The sequence below is a fragment of the Musca domestica genome, unplaced genomic scaffold (assembly GCF_030504385.1).
Source record: "Musca domestica strain aabys unplaced genomic scaffold, Musca_domestica.polishedcontigs.V.1.1 13, whole genome shotgun sequence".
Classification (NCBI taxonomy): Eukaryota; Metazoa; Arthropoda; class Insecta; order Diptera; family Muscidae; genus Musca; species Musca domestica.
This window is the reverse complement of record NW_026712172.1, coordinates 16,915,722-16,931,184: the sequence shown is the minus strand read 5'-3', so window position 1 is coordinate 16,931,184 and position 15,463 is coordinate 16,915,722. Positions and strand designations below refer to the sequence as shown.

General features: G+C 31.7%; 1 protein-coding gene across 1 annotated transcript in view; it reads right to left on the bottom strand.

The window, feature by feature from the left end:
- The window catches only part of LOC101892292 (uncharacterized), a 304,676-nt gene that overhangs the window by 67,051 nt on the left and 222,162 nt on the right, over nt 1-15,463 (bottom strand). The gene's annotated exons all lie outside the window — the stretch shown is intronic.

Genomic DNA, 15,463 nt, shown 5'->3' with positions numbered 1-15,463 from the left:
AAAAGGTTTTTCCTTTTAGTTCCATCTGTCTAAAATGAAGTTTGGAGGCTAAAATTCAACCACAAAATTTTTACAACATTTTTTGTAAAACTCAATTTATTATTGCAATTTCTAAGATAAATCTCAATGCTACGGATTTCCTATAGTCGGGGACTTATAGTGAAATTTTATGTAGAACATTCTTTTCTTTACTTTTTGTTAAAATCAAGGTTTGGGGGCGAAAATTGCCATTTATAAGAATTAGATGCGAATTTTACCGTCAAAGGTGGAATTTAGTGCATACCTTAATAATTCCGATATTTCACAGATTTTTATTAAAACTATCAACTTTTTGTTGTTGGAGACCCATAGCAAAATTTTATGGAGAATATTTTTGCCTTTAGTACCATTTCTCTAAAATGAAGCCCAAATGCGGAAATCGCAGGCTAATGAAGGTCAGTGGCACATTAACTGCAAAAATTATACAATTTTTTTAAATCTCAATTTACTGCTGATATTTCTGTGTTAACCTTTAGAGCTATCGATTTCCTGTAGTTGGGAGTCTATAGTGAAATCTGATGGAGAATATTTTTCTCCTTAGTGTCATTTGGCTAAAATAAAGTTTTGGGGGCGAAAATTGCCCTCCATAAGAAATAGGTGCGAATTATACCGTCAAAGATGGAATTTAGTGCATACCTTAATAATTCCGATATTTCACAGATTTTTATTAAAACTACCAACTTCTTGTTGTTGGAGACCCATAGCAAAATTTTCTGGAGAATATTTTTCCCTTAAGTACCATTTCTCTAACATGAAACCCAAAGGCGGAAATCGCAGGGTAATGAATGTCAGTGGCACATTAACTGCAAAAATTATACAATTTTTTTAAATCTTCATTTACTGCTGATATTTCTGTGTTAACCTTTAGAGCAATCGATTTCTTGTGTTCGGAAATCTATAGTGGGATCTGATGGAGAATACTTTTCTCCTTAGTGTCTTTTAGCTAAAATAAAGTTTTGGGGGCGAAAATTGCCCCCCATAAGAATTAGATGCGAATTTTACCGTCAAAGATGGAATTTAGTGCATACCTTAATAATTCCGATATTTCACAGATTTATACTAAAACTACCAACTTGTTGTTGTTGGAGATCTTTAGTACAATTTTATGGAGAATATTTTTCCCTTTAGTACCATTTCTCTAACATGAAGCCTAATGGCAGAAATCGCAGGCTAATGAATGTCAGTGGCACATTAACCGGATAAATTATACAATTTTTTTAAATCTTCATTTACTGCTGATATTTCTGTTTTAACCTTTAGAGCTATCGATCTCCTGTAGTTGGGAGTCTATAGTGAAATCTGATGGAGAATATTTTTCTCCTTAGTGTCATTTGGCTAAAATAAAGTTTTGGGGGCGAAAATTGCCCTCCATAAGAAATAGATGCGAATTATACCGTCAAAAATGGAATTTAGTGCATACCTTAATAATTCCGATATTTCACAGATTTTTACTAAAATTACCAATTTTTTGTTGTTAGGGACCCATAGCAAAATTTTATGGAGAATAGTTTTCCCCTTAGTACCATTTCTCTAACATGAAGCCCAAAGGCGGAAATCGCATGCTAATGAAGGTCGGTGGCACATTACACTCAAAAATTATTGAATTTTTTAAATTCTCGAATTACTGCTGATATTTCTATGTTAATCTTTAGAGCTATCGATTTCTTGTGTTCGGGAATCTATAGTGAAATCTGAGAATACTTTTCTCCTTAGTGTCATTTGCTTAAAATAAAGTTTTGGGTGCGAAAATTGCCCTTCATGCGCATTAGATACGAATTTAACCGTCAAAAATGGAATTTAGTGCATACCTTCATAATTCCGATATTTCGCAGATTTGTACTAAAATTACCAACTTTTTGTTGTTGGAGACCCATAGCAAAATTTTATGGAGAATATTTTTCCCTTTAGAACCATTTCCCTAACATGGAGACCAAAGGCGGAAATCGCATGCTAATGAAGGTCGGTGGCACATTACACTCAAAAATTATTCAATTTTTTTTATTCTCAATTTCCTACTGATATTTCTGTGTTAACCATTAGAGCTACCGATTTCTTGTGTTCGGGAATCTATAGTGAAATCTGATGGAGAATATTTTTCTCCTTGGTGTCATATGCTTAAAATAAAGTTTTGGCTGCGAAAATTGCTTTTCATACGAATTAGATGTGAATTTAAACGTCAAAGATGGAATTTAGTGCATACCTTAATATTTCCGATTTTTCAAAGATTTTTACTAAAGTTAACAATTAGTTGTTGTTGGAGACCTATAGTAAAATTTTATGGAGAATATTTTTCCCTTTAGTTCCATTGCTCTAACATGGAGACCAAAGGCGGAAATTGTAGGCTAATGAAGGTCAGTGGCACATTAACCTAAAAAATTATTATTTTTTTAATTCTCAATATACTGCTGATATTTCTGTGTCAACCTCTAGAACTATCGATTTCTTGTGGTTGGGAATCTATAGTGGAATCAGATGGAGAATATTTTTTTCCTTAGTGTCGTTTGGCTAAAATAAAGTTTTGGGGGCGAAAATTGCCCTTCATGCGCATTAGATGCGAATTTAACCTCAAAGATGTAATTTAGTGTATACGTTATTAATTCCGATATTTGACAGATATTTACTAAAGGTATCAACTTTTTGTTGTTGGAGACTTATAGTAAAATTTTATGGAGAATATTTCTGTCTTTAGTGTCATATATCTAAAATGACAATTAAAAGGCCAAATCGACGCTCGATGCGAGGCAATGCCAAATTTGCCCTAGAAATTACACAAATTTTTTAATAATCAAGTTTTGGTGGTTGTTTTTATTATAAATTTTAGAGCTACAGATTTCTTATGGTCGGACACCATTACGGAATTTTGATGAAGAATATTTTATTCTTTAGACCCACATCGATAAATTGAAGTTTCAGAGGGCGAATCGATGACTAATTAAAATATATGCAAAACAACCTCTAAAATTACACTTTTTTAAAATATTGCATTTATTTTCGATATTTCTGTGATAAATTCAATATTTACAGATTACTTGTGGTTGAAGATCCATAGTAATTTTTGATAAAGAACATATTTTTCTTTAATATCATAGCTCTAAAATGAAGTTTATGGGGTCAAATTGTAGCCTGATTGAAAGGAGTGCCAAATAAACCCATACATTTTTGCTGTTTTTAATTATTCTATTTATAACTCATATATCTACGATAAGTTGAATATATACCGATTTCTCATAGTCAGAGACTAATAGTGGAATTTTATGGGGAATATTTTTCTCCTTAGTGTTATATCGCTAAAATAATGTTTTCAGTATAAAAATTGGCATTTATTCCAACTCGATGCTAATTTAACCCTTAAAGTATGCCTTTTAGAATCTTTTATTTATTATCCATATTTCTATGATAAATTCAATATCTACAGATTACTTTTGGTTGGAGACCCATAGTAAATTTTAATGAGGAATATTTTTTTCTTTAAAATCATAGCTCTAAAATGAAGTTAAAGGGGATAAATCGTCGCCCGATTGAAAGGAATGCCAAATAAACCCCAAAAAATTATTTTCTTAATTATAATATTTATAACTTATATATCTATAATAAAAATTAAATATACCGACATTTTATTGTAGAAAACACAGGGTAGAATTTTATGAAGAACATTTTCCTCTTTAGCAAAATCACGCTAAAATTATGTTTCAGTATACAAATTGACATTTATTCCAACTCGATGCGAATTTAACCTTTAAAGTATGCATTTTAGAATCTGTTATTTATTATCCATATTTCTATGATAAATTCTATATCTAAAGATTACTTATGGCTGGAGACCCATAGTGATTTTTGATGAGGAATATTTTTTATTTTATAATTAAAGCTCTAAAATGAAGTTTAAGGGGACAAATCGTCGCCAGATTGGAAGAAGTTCCAAATTAACCCCGAAAATTTTTATTTTTTTACTATATTATTTATAACTCATATATCTACGATAAGTTTAATATATACCGATTTTCATAGTCAGCGACTAACAGTGAAATTTTATGGAGAATATTTTCCCCTTTAGTGTCATAGCGCTAGAATGAAGTTTTCAGTATAAAAATTGACATTTATTCCAACTCGATGCGAATTTAACCCATAAAGTATGCATTTTAGAATATGTTAGTTATTATCCATATTTCTATGATAAATTCTATATCTACAGATAACTCTTGGTTGAGAACCCATAGTAATTTTTGATAAGGAATATATTTTTCTTTAATATCATAGCTCTAAAATGAAGTCTATGGGGTCAAATCGTCGCCTGATTGTAAGAAGTACCAAATAAACCCCAAAAAAATTATTTTTTTAATTATTATATTTATTATTCATATATCTGCGACTTTTATATTTACAGATTTCTCATAGTCAGAGACTATTAGTGACATTTTATGGAGAATATTTTCCCCTTTGGTGTCAAAACGCTAGAATGACGTCTTTATTGTACAAATCGACTTATATTCGAATACGATGCTAAGTTAACCCTAAAAGTATGCACATTATTTTAGTGTCACGATTTCAGAGATATAGGCTTTATCTAGCGTTTTCTTTCTGTTGGACACCTATGATGAAATTTGATGGAGAATATTTTTTCTTTCAGGGTCAGCTTTCTGAAATGAGGTTTAAAGGGTCAAAACGCCGGCTAATCGGAATTGGTGTTAAAATTACACCAAAAATGTCATATTTTTTCAAATATTCTAAGGTTTGACTTTCTTCAAAAAAAAAAAAAAAAAAAACAATAAAATAGAAACATACATTTCCAAAACAGAATTTTAGAATGAGTTTTTGAAATCTCAAAAATTTCCATTTCCCCATCAATCATTGGAAAACCTCCACCAATTTCCATTAAGTCGAAGGCAACTTTCTATTCCCATTCTTTTTTTATTAATTTTTTTTCTTTACAAAAAAAATCTGACAAGAATGCATTTACACGGGTCTCTCCTCCAGAAACTAATCCTCAGGCAATTTATTTTTGATTTGTTAAGCCCATATTTTTCGGCTGCATAATTATCTCCCGACAATGGCCATTGAACTTGAAAATGTAAAGAAGAATGGAAGAAGAAGAAAAAATACACAAAATCCTAGCTTGAATATGAAATTGACCGCCACAAGCCGGCTCAAAGGTTGCATTCCACAAGTAACAGCTAGCACTCCCCCCTCCTTCGCCACCACTATTTTCAATTGAGTCATTATCATGATGGCCATAATGGTGATGGCGACGGCACCGTAATGTGCCTAGACCAAAATGATTACTGCCCAAAAAAAAAATGTTCGGTGACGAGGGGTAGAGGTACAAGAAATAAATTGAAAAAGAAAATTAGAAAAATCCCAAGACAAGACGGAAGTTTGCTTGGAGTTTTAAAGAAAAACAAGACAAGAAAAAAATAAATCGTAATTTGCCGAACGTTAGGAAAACTCATACACACACAAACCGAGGAACCTAAGCAATATTTTGTGGCCGGGCCTTAAGTGGGTGTTTTGAGAAATTAGTTTTTAATGCCTTCATAATAATGTGATTTTTTTTTTTTTGTTTTTTGGGAAGAAAAAATTACAAAAGGAACAAAACCGACAAAATAAATTGATTTAGGCCCTAATGGGAAATAAAGAGGTTAATGAACTACGTACAGAGGTTAAAGGCAAGAATATATATATTAGAAAAAAAAAAACAGTAAAAAAGCTGTAAGTTCAGCCGGGCCGAACCTTGAATACCCTCCAACATTGGGTACAAATTTGGCAAATTTTCAAAAAATAATAAATAATAAATAAATAATTCTGTCCAAATCCTCAAAATACCGAATGTAGGCGTATATTATGACGACGTGGACCTGCATAGGCAACTCTTGTCAAAAGCTATTACACTATTCAATACGAAACTTGAAAAAAATCTGTTTATAATGTAGCTAAAGTCATCAAAAATACCGAATATAGTGAGGTACCATGGGGGTAATAAAACGTGGACATGCACAGACAATTTTCTGGCATAGGCTGTAGTATCCACTACGAACTTCAAATACCAAATTTGAAACAATTCCGGTGAATAATGTCGCTAAAATCATGAAAATACCGAATATAGGGAGGTACCCTTATATGGGGGCTATACGAAGACGTGGACCGATAATAATAATTTTCTGTCTTAGGCTGCAGTATCCATTACGAACTTCAAATACCAAATTTGAAACAATTCCAGTGTATAATGTCGCTAAAATCATGAAAATACCGAATATCGGGAGGTACCCTTATATGGGGGCTATACGAAGACATTGACCTGCACAGACAATTTTCTGTCTTAGGCTGTAGGATCCATTTCGAACTTCAAATACCAAATTTGAAACAATTCGGGTAAATAATGTCGTTAAAATCATCAAAATACCGAATATCGGGAGATAACAATATATGGGGGCTATACGAAGACGTGGACCTACACAGACAATTTTCTGTCTCAGGCTGTAGTATCCATTACGAACTTCAAATACTAAATTTGAAACAATTCCGGTGAAAAATGTCGTTAAAATCATCAAAATACCGAATATCGGGAGGTAACGTTATATGGGGGCTATACGAAGACGTGGACCTACACTGTTCATTTTCAATAGCAAAAGTTCCATAGACGATACACACATTTAAGTAAAATTTTATCAACCTACTTCGATTCGTTCGGAAGCTAGAGTGATTTCCACCGACAGGTAGACGGTCAGACGGACGATTATCGACATACAAATTATATGCTGTTCAAGAATATATATACTTTGTGGGGTCTAAAATGTATATTTCGATGCGTTACAAACGGAATGACAAGCTTAATATACCCTCCATACTATGGTGGAGGGTATAAAAAATGATTAAAAAATAATTTAAAAAAATATATAATTTATTAAAATATTTTTTTAATAAAATAATAATCAATTGAAAATCCCCTAAGTCCCCTAAAATGCCCTATTGAAAATTATTTTAACTATCAATTAAAACATTCCATCCCTGTGCCGACGGTTGAATGAGTTGGCGTCATTGTCACTCTTCCTCTCCCATTGTCTAGTAAGCATGCGCCACCAGTCTGGCATTCCATTAGAGGAATTTTAATTATTATTATTATTGTTTTTGTTATTGTGTTTATTATTTTTTTCCAATGCGGAATTTTGTCCTTTTTGTAGAGATTTGTTTTTTTATTTCCAGAATTTAATTAAAAATTCAAAAATTGTATTTTGGTGATTAACATTTGTTGTTGTTGATACTCTGTGTGCACTCTATCCCTCTCTCTCTCTCCCTCTCTCTGCCACCCAATCACTCCCTCACAATTGTGTGTTATGCATTTTTAATGACATTTGAAAGATAAGAACTGGAAACAATGATAAGTACCGGAAAGACATTAGATAAGCCGGTTATTTATAGGGTTTAATTTTCAAGAAAGATGAGTAAAGAGAGGGAGGAGGGGAGGTAGGAGGGGGGGTAGGAGAGGAGGAAAAATCAAATATTTTTTTTGAGGAAAATTAAATATTTTCTTAAGAAAAAGTTTTATTATGAAATTAAGGGCTGGTGGAATAATTAACGGTGAGAACATATTTTCACAAAGAGGAAGGGAGAGGAAAAGGAGAAAAAAGAGCAATTTTTACATATTTTCAGAGATATGTATTTTTTGCATATCAGAGAGATTGTTGCTCCAAATCAGCTATGAGCAGCCTCGAACGAAAAAATATAAACAAAGCACACATATTCTCTCTCTATTTATACCCTACAACACTATGTGTTGGGGGTATTATAAGTTTGATTGGGCCAAAAATTATGTAACACCACGAAATATTGATTTCCCATATAGGAAAGTTTATATGGATCTTCCTAGCTCGCCGAGCTGAGTCGATCTAGCTATGTATGTCCGTCCGTCCGTCTGTCCGTCTGTCCATGTTAATTTGTAATCACTCTACAGGTCGCAATTATGGTCCGATCTTCACGAAATTTAAAATGGAGGTGGGGCTAGGGTCAGAATAGAATAGAATATTTTTTCAATTTTGTCATATTTTTGGCATATTTTCATTTTGAATTAAACATTTGGTAATATTTCTACAGCTAACAAAACTAAGTAGTTAGGATATCAGGATATCATATACAGATCGCATTTATGGCCTGATCCTTACGAAATTTTGCATGGAGATAAGATGAGGGTCAGAATAAAAGCCTATTCTTTTTGGAGATGATCGCCATATATTTAGGGGTTGAAATGGACCAAAAAACTGCAAAATTGTCAGCAGGTCGTAATTATGGAGGTTACCGGACATTTCCAAAGCCAAGCAGTTTTGGATGGCCATCCAAAAATATTCAATGTGTGAAGGAGTTTGCCAATTTTTGTAGACAAAATACGAAAATGTCCATTCCAGTGACTTTTTGGAGAATTCACAAATACAGGAAAGACGCACTTCTGACTATTTCGTTAAGGCTGATTTCGTTGAAGAATATAGTCAAATGTCTGTATCTCATATAGATGCGTTTCAGTCAAAAACCAATAATAAATGTTAACCTTGGTTCCAGATCTAGGAAGACCATTTAAGTGCAACATCTACCAATAAATTGGAAATGAGCAAATTAGTTTGAGTTGCTATTATTCGAAAATTAGAGAACGAAACCTGATGGTTTTCTTTTATTTTTTGTCACAATATCTTGTGGAATTCTTTCGAGTATCTCGCCTATATAAACTGTATCGTTTATAATAGTGTTGTAGGGTATTCAAAGGTCGGCATCGCTCGACTGTAGCCTTTGCTTACTTGTTTTATTTGCCGTTGATTTGGCAGGGTAAGAGAGTCTCTCACCACTACTAATGCAAATATTATGAGCAAGGCTGGTCCAAATCTTTCGTTCATTGGTAGTGCTAAGAGTTTCTTCCCTTAACCAAATCTCTGCAGATGAGAATGAAGAGAGTTTTGTTTATATTTTTTTCCGTTCGTGGCTGTTCATATCTTTCACAGAGAGTCATGTAAAGAGTATATTAATTTCTCGTTTTCAGAAGACGTCAGGATTTCTTTTTTTTTCAATTATATATCTTATAGTCCTGCCCTCCCCCCTTAATCCTAAAGTCCCTTTATGGTCTGACACACTTAAGAATATTTATTTTACAAGAATATGAGAGCTTCAAAAGAAAAATAACAAAAAAGAACACAAATCTTTTATTTATGATCCGCAACGGAACGAAATAAATCCCTTAACAAGCAGAGCCGACCAATACCATTCCGCAAGACATGGTATACTACATTTTCATTTCCATTGAATTTCAGGTAGTAAAGGTAAGAATATTTCGTAAATCACTTTTATATTTTTTTGTAATACAAGATGCTCATAATTTAATACTGGCCACACCGGCGGTCAGGCAGGCAGACAGCTAAATATAAATATTGAAATGAAGGCAAAATATGGCTGTGTGTGTGGGAGTGTATGTGTGTGTGATTCTTTGTAAGGCATAGCACAATCATAAAGGTGTTAATGTCTGGGCATATTTATGATCAGCTGCAATGTAATTTTAAGGCTATTTACAGAGGTAACGGCAAGATGGCTGAGAGAGAAGAGAGAGAGAGAGAGAGAGAGAGAAAGAGTGGAAGAGAGCAAGAATATTCCTTCAAATTAAAACCTCTTAAATGAGATTTATTCAAATTTATGGCCTTAAAAATAAATAAATTTGACGAGATTTTTTAACCCAGGGATGGGAGTAGAAGAATATGTTAGCCAGAGATGGCAGAGTAAGAATGTTCCTTTAAATGAAATGCACTACTATGAGACTTATTTATGTTTCTTATAATAAACTAAATAAATAAATGAATTTGCGATTCAATTTTATCTATAGCTTATTTGTGGAGTTAAAGAGGCGTAAATCCAAAGAGAGATGACGAGAAAGCAGAAGAGAGTAGGAGAAAGGAAAAGTATTCCTTCAAATCGTCATTAATGAGATCTATTGACATTTTTGATTAAAGGCCTTAATAAATAAACAAATTTGACCATTTTTTTCGTTGAGTGTAGACCAGAGATGGAATATTGCTTTAAATTAAATCCTTTTTAATAAGATTCATTGGAACTTTTGATTTAAGGCCCCAATAAATAAACAAATTTAACAATATTTTTCTTTTAGTGTAGTGCAGAGATGGGAGTGGAAGAATATTGCTTCAAATGAAATCCACTTGAATGCAATTAATTAAAATTTTTGATTTATGGCCTTAATAAATAAACAAATTTGACGAGTTTTTTTTTCTTCGAGTGTTAGCCAGAGATGGGAGTGGAAGAATATAGCTTCAAATGAAATAGACTTCAATGAGATTTATTCGAATTTCTGATTCATGGCCTTAAAAAATAAACAAATTTGACAAGATTTTTTTTTAAACCAGGGATGGGAGTAGAATAATATTTCTTTAAATGATATCCTCTTCAATTAGATTTATTGACAATTGACCATACTTCAAGGTTATAAATTGTTTACAGTTAAATAATACAAATTGAGATTTTAGAAGGAAAACTAAATATTCAATGCATGAGAAAATTTTCATCGATCATAAATCAGAGATGGGAGTAATAGATTGTAAAAAATATCTAAATTGACATTTAAGAAGAAAAAACGAAATTTTTCATTGAGTGTAAACCAGAGATGGGAGTAAAAAATTTTTAACAATGTGAAATAAAAAAATAAATTACCAAATTATTGCTTTTTTCTGTTAAAAAATATAGAAAATGTCATTTAAGAACAAAAAACGAAATTTTTCTCTGAGTGTAAACCAGAGATGGGAGTAAAAAGTTGTTAAAAAGTAAAATAAAAAAATTATTTTAGTTAGAAATATGCGAATTGGAATTTAAGAAGGAAAAACTAAATGTTTAAAAATTTAATTTTCACCAAGTGTAAACCAGAGATGGGAGTAATAAATTATAGACAATATTAAATTGATGAATGAAATGAAAATATTGAAATTGGCATTTAAGTAAAAAAACCCAACGCATAAGAAAATTTTCATTGAATGTCAACCAGAGATGGGAATAATAAATTAATTAAAATTCAAATTTTCAAATTATTTTATTTTGGCGAACGAAACACTCAACGGATATAATAGAGGAATATCTCAGCATAAAATTTATGGAAAAATTTCTTTAGAGTGCAAGCCAGAGTTGGGAGTGGCATAAATTCATAAGTAAAAAAATCTTAACAAAGTGAAATAAAAAAATATATTTTTGTCAGTTGAAAATATGGGAATTGGCATTTAAGAAGAACAAACTTAATGCTCAACACATGAGAGTATTTTTATCGATTGTAAACCAGAGATGGGAGTAATACATTGTCGAAAAAATTAAATTAATAAATGTTTTTTTCTGTTAAAAAAATATAGAAATTGACACTTAAGTAGAAAAAAAAGGCAATACATGAAAAAAATTTTCATTGAATGTCAACCAGAGATGGGAATAATATAAAAATAAAAATTCAAATTTAAAAATTATTATTATTATTATTTTGGGCAAAGAAAAACATGTATATGCCAAAATGGTAATAATGTATGAATTAATTACAATCAATGTTCCTTGAACCGTAATCCAGAGATGGGAATAATGTAAACTGGTAAAAAAATAAAAAATATATTTTTTCTGAAAAAAAAAAAATGAACGACAAGGGTAACTGAATACTCAATTAATGGGAAATGTCTTTTTAAGTGCATTCCAGGGATGGGTCACTAAATAAAATATTAAAACTACCTAGTAAAAGTAATAAATTTATTTCTCCTGCAAAAAAATTAAATATAAAAATTAAACGATTCGAATCCAGAGATGGAAATGTAGAACTTGCAGAAAATAAAGGTAGGAGAATTGGAATAGTGACCTAAAAATCCATCCCCTTTTGGTTATATGGCTTGAAATATAAAAAAATAAAAAAATATTTCCCGAGCTGGGAGTAAGGAGAGTTAATAAAAATTAAATAATAAAATAACAATTTTTTTGATAAAAAAAATTAATACTTTGGAAGAAAACAAAAAACTCATCCCATAGAAGACATATTTCGAGTGTATGCCAGGGATGGGAGTAGCATTAATATAAAAACAAGGACATTAAATTTAATTTAATTAAAAAATAATAATTAATTTTTTTCTGTAAAAGAGTTTCATCATTAATTAATATTAAAAAAATAGCAATCCAGAGATGGAAATGTCGAACTTATGGAAAATATAGATTGGAGAATTAGGAAAAAGATGGAATAATATATATATATATTTTTTATTTATGGCTCCAAAAATTAACAAACTTATATAGATTTTTTCTTCCAGAGATGGGAGTTATGTGAATTAATAAAAAAAGTAAAAAATACATTTTTTCCGAAAAAAATAATTGATTTTCAGATGAGAAGGACAACTAAATACTGAATTGATGTCAAAACAATTTTCGGTGTGCATGCCAGGGATGGGAGTGACATAAATATAAAAAAAATATGAAAAAAAAAACTCATTAACCCCCAATAAATTAGCTTTTCCTATAACGAAATACTTGAATAAAAGTTAAAAAATGTTAATCCAGAGATGGAAGTGTAGAACTTGTGAAAATTAATAGTTAGACAAAAAGGAAAATTACGTAATAACCTAGTTACTATTTGATAAATAGCTTAAAAACCATATTTGGGAGTTTTTTTCAATATAACCTATTATTTGCACAAACGTTTTAATAACTCCCAACCCTGCACTCTATAATTAAAATTCAATTGCCTGGAAACTCCCCCTACAACAATTCCCCATATGCACATGTTGTACTATTCAATTGGCAATTTCTCTATTCCTCCTTTCCCCTCTTCCCCCCTCATCTTCTATGACTTGACTCGACCACTCATGCATGACCAAAAACCTTCCATGTTACTATTTCGGTAACTGCATTGCTTTGCACTGCACATGGACATGCAACAATGCCTCAATGTCGGTACCCAAAGGTGGGGGGAGATACTCTCTTTTTCATGCCAGACTCTATATGAAAGTCACTGCCCCTTTCATTGTGGTGCCCTTCTCGTGTTAGTTGTTATCGTTTTTTTATTTTTTTACTCGAGATGAGTAAATAAAAATCTGCAAAAAAAAACCCATTGAGGTGCACCTTGTTTAGTTAATAAAAGTTTGCCTTCATCATCAAATGCCGCAGGACCACTTAACATATTCAAGGACTTTTTTACGGAGCCATGAATAGAGAAGGGGGGAGAGGAGGGGAGAGAGGGAGGGTAGAGAGAAAATAAAATGAAAAATGACGATTTATTTAAAGTCTTGGTCACATAAGGAGCAGTGGCAGCCGGGTTTGTGGTGGATATTTTTCGAAAGGAATTAAGTCATTTTATGAAAGAGGTGGGTTAAGGAGGTGTTAAGAAATCATTTTTAAAAGATTTTTGGCGCCCAACGTGGTATATTTTTTGAAAACATACAACATTTGTTTTAATTTTTAAAATTGTCTATGTGTGATGGACCATGAAATTGGTGTTTAGTTAAAAAATATTCTCTGTATTATTAGCTTTGTTAGGAAATTTGGCGCCCAACATGAGACAAATTGCCTTTACTTCTCCTCCATTAAATCATGGCATTTTAGGTTCAATATTAAATTTGGTGTACAATTTATCGACATCAATTATCATACATTTTCAGAGATTTTACCTTGATAGGTAGTGTGGCGCCCAACGTGGGGTACTAGTTACTTTTTCGTTTTCTTTCTCAGATTTTTTAAATTGACCAACTGAACATTTTTTTTCAAAGATAATGACGATCGATTGACTAAGAACAAAGTTTTTAACAAATTGGCGCAGAAGATGGAATCATATTTTTTCAGAATTTTTTTGTGACAACCTTTGTGATATGGGAATTTATTGCCAATGTGTCGCTTAATATGATGTAATGTTGAAATATTTATATTTTATTAATTGGAAGCTGAAAAAACAACGAGAATATGAAACTGGCGCCCAATGTGATGGGAGCTCTAGTTATAATGACAATATGAGAATTGCAATGGCCAACGTAAACAAAAATTACCCGAAATTACAAAAGTAGTTCACATTCCTTATTAAACGGCAAAAAATTATAAAATTTTCTAGTCCACCATAAGCCCACAATCATAATTATAATCCTACTTATATTGGAAAGTGGCGCCCCACGTAAAAGAAAAATTACCAAAATGAAATTTATTGGCATTTTTTATTGATTGGAATAAATTCACTGGATTTTGAAGTCAGATGTGGAAACGGTGCCCAACTTGATATTGGAAACAACTTTAAGGTTTTATTTTTATTATGGCGCCCAACGTGGGATTTTTTGTTTCTGTTTTTATCGATTGTAAGACAGTGATATCACTTTGACTATAAAAATTATGATCTGTGCATACAATTTTTTTTTTTGTAATGCCCATTATCATATATAATCTTCACATATTGCCAAGTGGCGCCCAACGTGAAAGAAAAAGTGGCTGGAAATTACTAATTACTTTGTGGCAATTTCCTATTGAATGGAGTATATCTGTGGGAGTTCGGTGTCAGCTAAGAAATTGGCGCCCAAAATGCCGTATAACACCAGAATTTGCTTTAAATGTGCAAAGTGGCGCCCAACGTAAAAATTAAATTTTATTTATTTATTTATTTTTTTTTTTTTTTGGAAATAATGAATCTTTGGCTTAATTCTTAGCTAACTGAAGGTAGACATTGAAATTTACGACCAATTCTTTAGGCTTGATGTTTATAATCCTCATATTGGAATTAATGTGTAAAGTGGCGCCCAACATAAAACCAAGTTTGCCAAAGTCAGAAAATTGGTTATCATTTTTTATTGAATGCAATGAATCTGAGGCATTTTGAGTTCTAATCTGTAATTGGCGGCCAACATGCCATATGAAGTCTATATTTTCATTAGTTAACAATGTGGCGCCCAACGTAAATCAACATTTTTTTAATTTTTTTCTTTTTGATTTTTTTGGAAATAATGAATCTTGATATTGGCATCCATTAACTACAACTAAGCAGTGAAACTACAATGGGGCAGTGAAAATCGCCAGAAAAATCAATAAATGTACAAAGTGGCGCCCAACGTAAACATAAAATCCGTAACATGAGATTCGTAATCGTATGAAATTTGTTGCAGTTTTTATAGAATCTGTGGAATTTTGAGGTCCAATGTGAAATTTTGCTCCCAACATGCCATAGAAAGCCCATATTTTCATTGGTTATCAAAGTGGCGCCCAACGTAAATCACAATTTTTATTTATTTATTTTTTTTTTTTTTGAGATAATGTATCTTTGAATTGACACCCATCTTTTTCACAATTAATTTTTTTGCTTAACTACAATAGGGCAGTGAAAATCGGCAGAAAAATTAATACATTTACAAAGTGGCGCCCAACGTAAATGAAAATTTTGACAAAAAATCAGGAAATTTGTTGCAATTTC